This window comes from Podarcis melisellensis, assembly GCF_964234715.1.
Source record: "Podarcis melisellensis genome assembly, chromosome: 11".
NCBI lineage: Eukaryota > Metazoa > Chordata > Lepidosauria > Squamata > Lacertidae > Podarcis > Podarcis melisellensis.
In genome coordinates, this window is record NC_138543.1 from 17943233 (window position 1) to 17955974 (window position 12742).

Sequence of the window (12742 nt, forward strand, 5' to 3'; positions counted from 1 at the left end):
CAGTGTAATTCTATGAATGGCTGTTCAAAAGATAAGTCCCGCTGAATTCCACGAAACTTACTTCCAGGTAATCGGGGACAGGATTTCAACTTGACGGGGGTTTTCACATATTAAATTTATTTATACGTGGGCTGTCAGAAGTTACGCAAGTCAGTCAGCAAACATGACTAGTGCTTGCTTAAAGAGAGCGTTCACGGCTGGAGTGCACAGCTTCACACTATACATGCTTGTATTCAAGTTGCACAACTTGAGAATTTATAAAACAGGTACCCGCAAGACCGTTCTCATTTCCACTTCACACTTGGGGTGATCTGACATGCCATCTCAAATCCAGTCTCTACCAAGAGCTCAGTGACTAATCACTTATTCATCACAGACTTATCATGGACTTACCAGTAGCAGCTTTTCAGCCAAGGCAGGATGCCATGCCCCATACTTCAGACCAAATTTTAATTAAACGCAGCCGTGAATACAGCTACAGTACCTGCTACTGCTTCAGTACCCTGTCCAGGCCCTGAAAGAATCCTTACATATAAAATTAATCCTTAGGCCTTTTATTTTTAAGGAGAGTCTTTGGAAAGTCAAGCCCCATTTCAAAGGAAGTTGTACTTCAAACAGAAGCCTTGGTACACTGTTAAATATAAATATTTCAAAAATTCCTTCTATTAAATAATCCTTTGGAGTAGCCCATTCTTTTGCTCAGCCTCTTTCTATGATAATGCTCTGCACACATCACAAGGAAAGCTGTGGTCCGCTGAATCAGGACAATCTTCAGAAACTGTGTGATCACCTGTAGTACACATGGGTTCACCATTTTACAGTCACAAACCAGTTGAGCAGCTGAGATAAACTCTTTCCAAAATCTTCCCAACCCTGAATATGGCATGTCCAATTTCAACATGTTTTTTTTAATTGTGTACAGGAAGATTTTTAGTGAGCATAGAGAGAGACGACCAATGCCTTCATGTCCTGCTTGTCAGGCATACATATATACCGTGGTACCTCATGTTACATATACTTCAGGTTACATACACTTCAGGTTACAGACTCTGCTAACCCAGAAATGGTGCTTCAGGTTAAGAACTTTGCTTCAGGATGAGAACAGAAATCGTGCTCCAGTGGCGCAGCGGCAGCAGGAGGCCCCATTAGCTAAAGTGGTGCTTCAGGTTAAGAACAGTTTCAGGTTAAGAACGGACCTCCGGAACGAATTAAGTATTTAACCCGAGGTACCACTGTATATCATTTTATTTGTGTATTGCCTTTCCACAGTTAAAACCATGATCAAGGCAGCTTATCCAAAAAATGCATAATTCAAAACATAACAAAAGTAGTCATGAACAATAATAAAACATCAAAAAGTATGCAATCAAATTTTTTAAAATTACACCTAAATCATAGAGCTGGAAGGAACCCCACGGGTCATCTTTCTAGTGCAACTCTCTGCAATGCAGGAAACTCAGCTAAAGCATCCATGATAGATGGCCACCCAACCTCTGCTTAAGACCCTCCAAGGAAGCAGAGTCCACAACCTCCTGATACTAAAAATGAATATTGATCACAGCATCAGCCCACCCTCAACAAAATTGCCTGACCAATACCCCAGCCCAAGAGTGTTCAGGAGCCTCAGCTTTTGTAGCAGGAGTCAATCAGGTCCCAATATCCCAGGCCAGGTGGGAAAAGGCCAGCAAGGCAGGGAGCAGGTCTTCCATGACTCACAGCCAAGATGTCAGCTTCCCACAGACATCAGGTTGGAAACTGTGGAAAGCAGGGTGCTGAGCGAGATGACGGTGTCTGAATGTGTGATGAGGCAGGCCTATGAAGCCACCCTCCCAACACCTGTGCTGTCGCTGCTTACCTGAAAAGGGTTGAGATGGGATGAGTTTGTGGGCACACAGTTGCACCAACATGCAATGGTGGAGCTTCATGCTCCGATACCGGGGGGGGGCGGAGAGCAGGCGGGGGTGTGGCTGGTGCACATCCTGGGGTGTGGCATGCCAGCCGCAGGGGCATGGTGTGTGTCCCCGGGCGTGGCGTGCAGCCTGCAGGGACATGGCGCCTGTCCTGGGGCGTGGCGTGCCACCTGCGGGCACATTGCGCCCAGCAGGATTGCACTGCCAGGGGTGGTGCGCTTCCCCTGCCCCCCTCTTCCTCCGCCAGTGCCAACATGTAGCTCCAATCTCGGCACTGTCTGGCACCAACCCCGTCAAAGAAGCAGCAAACAAGCTGCCCTGCCTCCTGTCAAATAGGTCTTTTATCTGGCACCTCTATCATACACTATTGATGAATCTAGCTAGCAGTGGCTTTTGAAGAACTTAAGAGACAGGACCTGACCAGTTGTGCTACGCGCTATCTGCAAAATGGAGATGTCAGGGATTAATAAACCTTGCACTTAATATGTTTTCTACCACTGTATTTTGTGCAAACAGACGGACGGTCTAAGAATTACACTCGAGAGCAGGGATTCACGTACATCTGTGATGGCTGGGAGAAACAAAACAAACACACACATGCCACAGCACTGACAACCTGCCGACCTGGGTGCATTCTAGGATGACGTGAAAAATGTTGAGTTTACAAGTTTTGAAAGGCTGCGGAAACTTGCAACTGTCTGGGACCAGAAAGTAAATGTGCGTTCTTTACAGCTCACTTATTATCATCAATAATGAATATTCTGTAATTGGATCTTAGTTAAAAATTCTGTTGATGCAAGGAGCCAAGAGAGAATCCATAGCACTTCCCTGAAGCTATTTTGGTTCTTTGTCTCGAACAGGGGTGTTACATAGGAACATTTCCCCCTTCAATAAAACAGGGACTAGGATTCTCAACTCAAGACAAATTTTCAGAACGATGCATACAGTAATTGGTGAAGTTTCCCCCCACAAGCTCGTGATCAAATTGACATAATAGGAATACATGCGGGCGTTAATTATTGCAGCATCATCCAATTCCGCAAGGTACTTTTGAACAGATGGATGTAGTTTTAAACATACATTAAAAAATAATGATATGACATTGCAATTATGTTGGTATGTAGCCCTGCTGAAGAAAGTTTAAGAACTCTTTTGGAGCTTCACAACTTTCTTTGTTTTTTCCTTTTAAGGAAGGATTGTGATTTATTTTTTTACTCCCGCTCAGAATTAGATGACATTTGCAGGGTGCATCCTGCTAAATTTCAGAAGTGGTGCAGTAATATTTCCATGACAGTTTTGGGATGGGTAAAAAAGAATCACTCAAACTTTCCTAGTGTTTTGTAGTCAATAATAGACATAAGAGAGATGCCGTTGGGTAAAAAAACCTGATGAACTATGGACAACTAGGTCTGTGGGGCTTTTCCTGCCTCACACATTTAAAATTGATTTGGCAGCAACAAGAACTAAAACTAATTTGCTTTCCGCTTAACGGCATCCCCTCTGAATAGAAGGTTGATCCAAGAGTCACAACAGTGCTCTTTGTAGTATTTCAGATTTAAGCAAATTCCAATCCTCTTAAGTATAGAAAACAACATTTTGTTCTCTTTTAAATAAACCAACTTGCCTTCATCAGTTCTGCCTTATCCTTGTGAATGTGTGAATTCATAAACAGGCTGGAACCAACATATTGCCCCAAGATATCCTCTACTATGAAGCCTGCATTATCGTGGCACTGTATGACTGACCATTTATTGAATTTCTATCCCACCTTCCCTCCCAAAGGACTCCAGGGTTTCAAATAGACCAAAGAACCTTAGTATAATCCTTCCATATTGTAAGTGCAAAAACTGGGTGTGCAGAGTATTAAGAATTGGGCCGCCGCATAAGAACACACAGCTCTGACTGCTATTTTCCCATTCCCAGAGTGATCAGAAGCGAAATGAAATCAGAACTGTACTGAAAAGAACAAACAAGTCATCTTGCTCTCATATCAAATGTGAATTGCAGAATGTATTTCTTCAGCCCCCACTAAGGCAGATGGGCAAGTTTTGTAGCACAAATTTGAGTGCTGGGAGAGTAGCCACTAGTATCAAAGGCTATTAAATATGCTATACCAAAGCCTGAAAAGAAGTTCATTTTGCATAATCCAAGAACACCGATATTTTTACAACCCAATATTTGGTACAACCAACAGGCATCATGATACTAAACTGGATCTATGCATACCTTGTTTCAAAGAAACTCAAGAGTTTTATAATCCCACAACAACCCATAATTGATGGTTAGGCTGGGAGGGAGTGACTTGACAAGGTCCTCTAACAGTGCAATCCTATATATGTCTAATCAGACGTCCAGATCAGCAGGTACAGGGTTGTAGCCTATGAAATCTTCAAAGCTCAGTGTAGATATGAACCAGAAGTCTTGTTCAAAATTACATATATCCTAAGTCAAATGCTTTGAATTGCAGCTGGACAGGGAAAGCCATTTGACAATTTCGTCTTCTATATTCATCTACCCAGAGCAACGCTTCAGTGAAGACAAATGGTAGGTGGAAGCCCATAAATGTTGTTTACCTCAGAGCCCAACATTTATCTCATTCTCCCCAATTTCTGCCAATTCTTTTCTCTCTTCTCCAAGCAGAATACACATCATTTAAGCACTAAGCAAGATAGAAACTGCTCTAGCAACATGCGGCAGTGCAAGGAGAGAAGATTGCTTTTGCAAAGTTTTAGTTTCCAACAATAGCTATATTGTTATACTATCTTTTTAAAATGTGCTGTTAGAAAGTTGCCCAGACTGTTTGAAACCCTTCTGAGTGGAACCTACCTTCCAGATGATAAGGAAATCTGCCTTTGTCGAACCTAAGCTATTCAGGGATTCAGTGCAAACAAATCCAGGATTACTTAAGTGGGTTAACCCCATCCCAACGGTGGTTAGTGCTCACTAGATCTGGTGGGATTACTGGGAGGTCATGGGAATGGGGCCAATGAGGAAATGGTTGTGTGGCCTGTTTCCAGTTTTCTCTCTGTCCTCCTCCCTTGCAAAGATATATGCATGGCAGTTTTACAAAATGGTACTTAGCTAAACTAGAATGTGTCTTACTTTGCTTCAAGAGTCCCCACTTTCATGGTTGCTTATCTGATAGGAAAAATGTTGTGTGGGCTCTACCTCTTCTGTTTCTCTCCCTACACTCCACTCTTGCAAAGAAATAGTGATCACTTAACTGTTGCAGTGGCGCTGTGGGTGGCGCTGTGGGTTAAACCACTGAGCCTAGGACTTGCCTATCAGAAGGTCGGCGGTTCGAATCCCCGCGACAGGGTGAGCTTCCATTGCTCGGTCCCAGCTCCTGCCAACCTAGCTGTTCGAAAGCACATCAAAGTGCAAGTAAATAAATAGGTACTGCTCCGGCAGGAAGGTAAATGGCGTTCCCGTGCGCTGCTCTGGTTCGCCAGAAGCAGCTTAATCATGCTGGCCACATCACCTGGAAGCTGTACGCTGGCTCCCTCGGCCAATAAAGCGAGATGAGCACTGCAACCCCAGTGCCGGACACGACTGGACCTAATGGTCAGGGGTCCCTTTACCTTTACCTTTAACTGTTGCAGTGGTAGTTAGTGCCTAAGTAAGCTATAAAGTCCTACGCTTGTCTTCATGATAATCCACACAGAACACAGTGGGGTTTACGAACAAAATCAAATAGGACTGTTTCAGCAACCACCACTGCTTATAAGAATAATCAAAATTTTATTATTTATACGCTGCCCATCAGACTGGGTTGCCCCCACTCTGCTTGCAAAGTTTGTTTTAAAAAGGAACAAAATAGTTCAGATCATCCAAATGCACTTTTTAGTTTGTAATGCAAAGAACAGAGAAGGGACTGTACTATAGCTTTGTGGAGCTTTGGCAGGTGGGCAGTGCCCTAACTGCACTGAGTGAAGGGCCTTCATTGCCTACATACATTGGTGCAGAACACTGCGACTTACGTAGTGAGTAGTGCTCCTTATCAGGCACACATAGCCCCAGTGCACTGGCTGCAAATTAGCCACTCAAACAGTTTTAAGATCTTGCTATTTGCTTTAAACAGCTCTGGACCAGGTTACCTGAAACACCCAATGAGCATCAATACTAGCCATTTTCCTGGTGATTATCGGCTTATGGTAACATGGAGAAAAGCTTTTTCACTTAGTGGCACCCATGTTGTGGAATGCTCTCCCTGCTGAAAAACAAGAGGTGCCACTGGCCTTCCAATGGATCCCGAAGACGCAGTTGCTTAGACAAGCATTCCCCCGGTCTCCCGATCGAATGGTTTTAATTGCTTTTTTTAATAGTTATGCTGTTTTAATGGGCTTGTTTCATTGTGCATTTTAATTATTGATACCTTTAATGTTTTGATGAAATAGTTTTATTGTGTATTTTAATTACATGGGGATGCATTTTTTATAATTGACTTTACCCTTTCAAATTAATTAATTAATTATAGTCATGGTATTGTTGCCTTGTTTGCTTTGGGGAGCTCGTACATGTTAAGAGAAGAAGAAGGAAGAATACAAATAACAAAATTAGTATCAGTCGGAGTACCGCCATAGATTTGCTCCTCCCGAAAAACAGCTTTTCATTCTGTAAGATAACAGCTTGTACTTAAAGAATTACCATTTGTTTTAGGATAGGAATGTTTCTGGATAAAAAGGAAAAGAAGTGGGCCTGGAAACAGTGGCTCTCAAACTCCACCTCTATGATCTGCCCAGTTTTGCTCAAACAAGATTGTCCAGATTGGATGTGATCCCCCCCCCCCAAAAAAAGTTTATTACTACCCTGTTCAAGCTTAAGCAATATGGGGGCAGGGGGAATCTTTGCTACTATGACTGTAGCATGGCAGGGACACTTAATAGTTGAAGGATAAATGGAAGCTCTTTATTCAAGGAATGTGCTCAGTGTAAGTACTGAAAAGCTTCCCAACATTACCTGTTTTATTCAGCTGATACATTTCTGATGCCTACTGTTCACAAGCTCTTGGGCTTCGTAATAGGATTAGTGAAGTTTCTATTGGCTCTGAGGAAATAACCAATTTTCCACTCATCGCTTTGAACACCCACATGAATATGTAGCAGCTTCCTGGCCACTTCCCTACTTGGTGCTCTGATGAATGGAATTTTAATAAAATGGGGACTTGAATAGCGGTAGGCTGGACTAGATATTCTATATATTGCATTAAGTAAGGCTGGGATGGGGAACCTGTGGCCCTCCACATGTTATTGAACTCCCCAACTCCCATCAGCCCCGGCTGACATAGCCAATGGCCAGAGATGATGGGGTTTAGTCCAACGATATCTGGTCACGGGCTTCCTAGCCTTACAGTAGCTATTTACAACAGAATAGTGTGAAGAGTGAATCCTGCTGTTTGCATATTATAATGTCCGAGAGCCCTTTCAGTGCTTCAGTACGAGCGAGAGTCCCCCCCCCCCCCGAAATGTATTTAAGGCTTTTCAACCAAGCCACAGATGGTACTCTTGCTGCTTCAAAGTCCTCACAAAGCATTTCATTCTCTGCATGAGACAGATTGCTGAACCTGTCAGAGAACGCTGGCCGAGGATCTGATTAACAAAGAAGGTTAGATGGCAAAAATCAATGTGGCAGCATAGAAGAAGCTGCTACACTGAACTAACGGTATGGACTGTCGAACCATGCATTTTGTTACATTTCCTTACACCCAGAAATGGTTTGTTCGTAGGTTTGCATTGGAAAGAACTTGCTCGACAAACAAGGAAAGCTAAAAATGAGAGCATCAGTAAGGTATTTTGTTTTGTTTTTTCAAAGGATTTGGGGCTATGGCTTTTTCCATATGTCTATAAACTCCCTTGATATTTGTTAGCACCTCAACCTTTGATTCTGCTCCTTATACCGTATTTTTTGCTCTATAGGACTCACTTTTTCCCTCCTAAAAAGTAAGGGGAAATGTGTGTGAGTCTTATGGAGCGAATGCAGGCTGCTCAGCTATCCCAGAAGCCAGAACAGCAAGAGGGATTGCAGCTTTCACTGCGCAGCGATCCCTCTTGCTGTTCTGGCTTCTGAGATTCAGAATATTTTTTTCCTTGTTTTCCTCCTCCAAAAACTAGGTGTGTCTTGTGGTCTGGTGCGTCTTATAGAGTGAAAAATACGGCAAGTATCACCAGTTTTTGATGATCTGTTATACATGGGTGCATCCAGTGACTTCAATAGATTTGCCTGCACACATCTGTGAGTAGGTCCACAGCATCTGACTGCATCCTTTGAAAACAATGGAAGTACTCATGTATGAAGGAAAATTATTGATGGGGTCTCTGAAAAGCATGCATCGTTAATACATCTGTATGCATCTTTTCCTAAAGCCATGTATTTTATTTTTTAAAAAAGTTTTAAAGTGTATGTTTTAACATGCATGCACATACACAGAAAACAGTAAGAGTCAGGTCTGTCATAAGACTTGTAGACTCAAATGCTGAATGCAGCCAGAACGCAAGTGAATGATTGTAATCCAAAGCAAACATAAAGAAATAAATTTCCTGTTGAGGTTTATAATCTACTGTCAGGAGCATAAGTCAGTTGATCTGCTCCTACAGTATGAACAGAAAATGTGCCTGATCAGGCAGGGCATCATGCCAGGGAGCAAGCAAGCCTGAAGGAACAAAATGAGCTAGCAAGGTGTATAGCCTACAAGCTGGAAACAGGGACATCTGACTTTGCTAGTGATAAATTGCTCAGATAATGAGTTAGGAAGGAGATGCTGTGATGAAACAGGTGGATTTGAGCCACCGAATGCACTGGTAAATGGACTTCAGAATTGTGGGATCTACTTTGGAGGTGAAAAAAGGGGGAAAAAACCTAAAACCATGAGATCCCCAAATGAGGATCTGGTGTAAAACCCCAGGAGTTCATGGTCCATACAAACAAAAATACATTATCGGTTAAGCCCACCTTCATCATTTCAGCAACAGAATGTGTTGCAGGGTGGCATTTTGTTCTGGGAGGCAGAAATTCTTGCCTATCTATTTCAAAATCACCAAGAGATTTACCTTTTGTCTACCCACTCAATAGATTTTAATCAATTACAGCAAATATTATATGCGTTGCCTAATAAAGATTGGCTGCTCTTGCCTACTTCTATTGAATGAAAAATGCTGGATATAGACATTAGGAGCTTTTGGTGCCGGCGTCAAGGGAACAGGTAAGGAAGTTTGCTGGCCACAGAAGAACCAAATATGGCTGCGTGCATGTAAGGTGGTTGAGAAACCCAGATTACTTTGCTATATCACAGCACGGCCTAACATATTTACATGCCAGCCATTCCTATAACAAATGATCTTTTGGTGCCAGTCTGGGCAACAGAATCTAGCTCACTTCTGGAAAGGGAAACTTTGGTTTGACATTCCTCAACCTGCTAGTAAAAACTAAACTTCTCTTTCAAGACAGGGTGGAGGGTCTTCCTATACATAACACTGACAGTATCAAGTTATCTTTCACTAACGATTTGATGATGTCTTCAAGAACAGTAAAACACACATCAGCAATAAGGTAGGAAGGTTTTTGATTTTTTGATCACAGGCTGTAGAAGAAGAAGAGTTTGGATTTGATATCCCGCTTTATCACTACCCGAAGGAGTCTCAAAGCGGCTAACATTCTCCTTTCCTTTCCCTTCCTCCACAACAAACACTCTGTTAGGTGAGTGAGGCTGAGAGACTTCAGAGAAGTGTGACTAGCCCAAGGTCACCCAGCAGCTGCATGTGGAGGAGCGGAGACACGAACCCGGTTCCCCAGATTACGAGTCTACTGCTCTTAACCACTACACCACACTGGCTCTTAACCACTTCACCACACTGTATACCCAAGTGGATAACTAAGAATGACGGTGATGGTGGATGACCAATCCCCTAGTGTGTCTGGATTTACTAAACTGAAGCCTATCATTCATGCTTTCTCCTAAAATGAATTAACCCAGAAAAACAGAGCAATCTAAAATCCAAAGTTAACAATTAAACATACTTTACGAGGAAGTCCACATAATTTCCATTAACCATTTCCATTTATTCCCTCACCCCCATTTTTCAGACAATGTGCGTAAAGAAAAAACCTGAAAAATGTGATGAATAATCAATCTCAGTAAGGCAAGCATGAAAATGCGGAGGGGAAAAATAAAGGTTGTGTATTTTATGAGGCCTCCTAAGATACTGTGAATATATATGAATCAACCTTTAGATTGGATTTTGTAGGGGAGAAAATTATCTGCTTATTGCATTTGTAACATGCCTTTCTTCCCTGATGAAAATCAAGGTGGCAAATTGGATTTCAAAGGTTGTTTTCCATGCTGGCACTCCTCCTCCCAGGGCTGCTGAGTTTCAACTATGTTGAACTATGTGTCTTTCCTTATTCTCAGTGGGATACCTCCAATGGTGGTGGAAAGGAATACAAGTCTATTTCTTAAATTATTTCTTCATATGGAGAAGCAGCTACGAAAAAGCTCTCAAGCTTAGTCTTGGAACAACTTTCATATCATGAATTGCTATTTTTTATTATTATTATTCTGAAGTCCACAATCCACTGAGGTACTTAACTTTTTTCTCTTCTGCAACTTCTATTATGGCAGTCACATTTTTTTTAAAGTGGATACGATACATTTCAAAATTACTTAAGCAGGTGAAAACTGTGGCTTGATTTAAGATAAGTAGGTGTTTCTCAAAACAATATTGCCAACTCTGCTTAAGTAAAATCAAAGACAGGTGTCATCAAAAGCTTGGAGCCTATTCATTTATCACAAAAGAAATGTATGCAAGATCTCTAGCATGGAACAGGAGGTCTTGTTATTTCTACAGACAGTGCTTTTTTCGGGAGGGGCAGACGATGACGACGCAGGGGTACACATACCCCTAAACATTTTCTGAATCTAAGTTTGGCCTCATTGATGGGCAGTATTTCAATGGGATTAGGAAAATGAGAGTACCCCTAAACATTTTAAAAGAAAAAAAGCACTGTCTGCAGCAGTTAACATGAACATTTGTTCTTCCAACACAGCTTTAAGAACATGTGGGTGTTTACATCTGCAATAAGTGACCAGGACAGGGCTCAGAAACCTCTGTGATGGCTCAGTGATAAATTGTTTGGTATTACTCTATCATTGTAAGCCATGTAACAGTCTTTCGCAAATGTGGTGAGAAGTGTTGAAAATGTGAACAATCAACCAGAAACAAAAAGCTACCAGTATCTGTAAGTGATTATCCCGTCCTGTCCCCCTGCTTATCAGTATGCTGTCAAGATCCACCACCCCCTCCTTTCCATCTGATTCCAGGAGAAATGCAGTAGTCCTGAATCACTATCCGAAACCGAGAGCTGAATATATACTAAGAAAGCTTGCTCCAAACAGGATTTTTGGCAGTAAGGACTGGAATAGGGGTGCATCCAGCTCTGGATGAGAGTGGTACATTTGAAGAAGCGGGGATATAGCATGAATGTCTTCCTGGATCCTGCTGTGGTTAGGAGACCTTTTGCTCAGGTTTGGCTAGTGTACTCACTGCAGATTGAAATGGCTGGTCTTGCCACAGTTGCATATGCTCAGGTTTTTCCAAACCATTCTAATATCCTTTGTGTGACACTGACCTTGAAAAGTGTACGGCAACTAGTGCTTTGAGGACATCACACTGATTTCAAAGCAGCTGCACAGGATCACAATTTGTTTCCAGTTGAAGGTGCTAGTTTGTCCTCAAAGTTTGTCCAGTTTCATTGTGCGTTTTAAAAATTCTTTATTTATTGTTTACGACTACTTTTGTTATGTTGCAGTTACATATTTCCTTCATGTCGTAAGCTGCCTTGAGCATGGCTTGAACTATGGAAGCGCAACATAAACATAAAATTATGTATGTATGAATGTTCTTACCTTTAAGAGTTCAAACGCTTAGGAATAACCATCTCCTCTAGAGATGCAAATTAACTTACTCAATTTTTTAAAGTTTCACTGTTTTCTTCAGTCGCCATCACTGAAAGTGGTGCTATGGATTAATATAGCACGGTAAGGTTTGCAGCACCTTGTATCAACAGGTTTTACTCCCTAATAATGGGCATCCCTGGAGGGGGTGGGGAACAGGACCTGGCCATAGGTTTACAAACCCTGGTAAAAATCTAGATTAGATTACATTAATGCACTGTACCATGGGTGGCCAGAAATGTCAACTGGTTTAATATGCAGCAGAAAGGCTCCTAACTTGCATGGATACTCAAGGATACCCTCCTCCCTGTTAAAAAAAATGGTCTCCAATAAATGGAGAGGTAACTTTTGAAGTAGGGGGGTCTTCTGTGCTCATGCGGGTTCCACCCCATATGCAGAATGGGAGTTCTAAAGCACATGGGGAGTTTTCACAAATACAAGAGGCTGCTTGCTTCAGATGGTCATCCTTCAGGGGTTGGAGGACAACTGGAATAGCGGCAAGGTGGAGTTAACACTCATCTCCATGGGGGTCCCCATACATGTATATGCAACATGGAACCAGAATGCCTTCAGCGTGACATACAGTGATGTATGCTACCAAAGAAAATGGAAGATAGCTGTAGGTAACAGCATGAATAGGGAATATGTATTCCAAACAGAAACACGTAAAGAGCTCCTTTGCATATACTAATTCTGGACCCATATATCTTTAAGTATCCATAAGAGGAACCAGTTCCTTCATGCTGGTGTCAAATTATTCAAACTGACCTAGATTATGTTGTCTGTTATCAGCTACAATTAACAAAATATCTCATAACAAATGAATTTTGTAATGTCCAAATTATGTAACAGATATTATCTTTTGCTTATACACCTTTGATTGTTT

General features: G+C 42.0%; 1 protein-coding gene across 3 annotated transcripts in view; it reads right to left on the minus strand.

The window, feature by feature from the left end:
- PRR16 (proline rich 16) overlaps positions 1–12742 on the minus strand; it is a 117960-nt gene that overhangs the window by 3533 nt on the left and 101685 nt on the right. The window lies entirely within an intron of this gene.